Below are 2,127 nucleotides of genomic sequence, written 5' to 3'. Positions count from 1 at the left end.
GACCAAGGTGGTCAGAACAAATGTCAGTAGGTATGTGGCTACAACTGAGGAAAATTCAATTGCTGCATACATGTTACAGGGCTAACTCAATCCTTCTCACCAAAAATGTGTTCTGCTCTGCTAGGTCTATATGCCTACACAGAATGTGACAGTACAAGTGCCTTTAAGGGAAAAGGGAAAGCGAAAGGCACGAAGCTCCTTCAGAACAATGAGACTTACCAAGAAGCTTTTGGTAGGTTTGGAGACAAATGAGACATAGATGATGCACTCTTCTGCGTGTGGAGTTTACTTGTGCTCTGTATGGTATATTATTAGACATAAAGCTGTATTAAATTGAAACATTTTCTCCAATTTTACATCAATTCTTCTTTAGAACTGGTTGAAGTTCAAGCTAATCAAAGAATAACTGTGAAAGCCTTTCAKTTTTAACAAACACTTGTTTCTGAATGTTCACCAATAATCAAATGTGTTACCTTTAATGCCTGGCTGGTAACATGGTCTGTTGCATAAATAATCAACAAAAGCACATCTAAATGAAATACCATGACAATGTCTACCATTCAACACCAGATTTATGACATTCCATTCTGACATGGTAAATCTACATGCACGTTTGACATCCTGGAAATTCTGAACTGTGCACACAATAAGTAGGGGTGTGGTCAAAAACGGGTCACTGKGGAGTAGTACCTACAGTTTTTATTTTGTTAACAGACTTTTTTCTAAACAAGTGGATCCTTAKGTGCATGAGAAGGCACAGAGTTGGGGTAGTGACATTTTGACCGCCCTGATGACATCATCAAGCRAACATTTGTTTAATGAAAAATCATTTAAAGCGAAGAGCTAATCAAYATGAATCTGCTGATACCTTGTTTGTAAAATTTGGTTGGTTTATAGCAAAGTTATTGGTAGTTAAGGACCATGTACCCCTAATTTTGATGATCACAGTGGGAAAGGGGTGTGGCCAAAGCGGTCCCTGGRGKGCAGTGAGACCCAATTTTTTTCTGTTAACATGCTTTTTTTGAAAGAGTGGACCCTAGGGTACATGAAAACACCTGAGAAGTTCAGTAGTGGGGTGTGGATGGTGACCCGCCTTAATCTACAGACTAAAATTATGAAAATTGTCATATTTTGTTGGGGTAGTGACATTTTGACCCCCCCGACGACATAATTGAGCGCAAATTTGATTAATGAAATGCCATTTAAAGTGAAGAGCTAATCAATATGAATCACTGATACCTTGTTTTTAAAATTTGGTTGGTTTATAGCAAAGTTATTGGTAGTTAAGGACCATGTACCCCTAATTTTGATGACCACAGTGGGAAAGGGGTGTGGCCAAAGCGGTCCCTGGAGTGCAGTGAGACGCAATTTTTTTCTGTTAACATGACCCTAGGGTATATGAAAACACCTGAGAAGTTCAGTAGTGGGGTGTGCATGRTGGACCCACCCTAACYCACACACTAAAAAGATGAAAATTGTCATATTTTGTTGGGGTAGTGACCTATGTGAAGCCATGTGATGTGAGTATCAGTAACATGGAGGCAGGACTCAAAAGCCTGAATTTTGCCTGAAACTCTCAGACTGAAGAAGTCTCTTGGAAGAGAGACGAAACGTTTCATTAAAGAAGAACCCGTCCAGAGGACCTATACAATTTTTTTCCCTTTTGATCATTCTGTAATGTATATATATCCACATGGGCTCAGGAACACTAAAGAAAACCATTGTCAGTGTTTAGAGTTCGTTGCGACATCTACAAGTGCAAGTTAAAACTCTACCATGCAAAGCCAAGATGACCAGAAACACCAATGACCAGTCCATATTTGATATTGTTTTTGGAAATCATGGACCCTGTGTCCTCTGGGCCAAAGAGGAAAAGGATTGCCCGGATTGTTATCAGTGCAAGGTACAAAAGCCAGCCTCTCTGGTGGTATTGGGGTGGGGGGGATGTTAGTGCCCATGGCATGGATAACTTACACATCTATGAAGGCAGCGTTAATGCTGAAAGCTACATACAGGTTTTAGAGCAACATTTGCTGACATCCAAGCCACGTCTTTTTAAGGGGTTCTGCACGTGGTAAACAACTGGCTTCATAATCAAAGAGTGCAGGTATTAGACTGGCCTGTCTG

Source organism: Austrofundulus limnaeus, unplaced genomic scaffold (assembly GCF_001266775.1).
Source record: "Austrofundulus limnaeus strain Quisiro unplaced genomic scaffold, Austrofundulus_limnaeus-1.0 Scaffold25, whole genome shotgun sequence".
Lineage (NCBI taxonomy): Eukaryota > Metazoa > Chordata > Actinopteri > Cyprinodontiformes > Rivulidae > Austrofundulus > Austrofundulus limnaeus.
Note: the sequence above shows the minus strand (reverse complement) of the source record.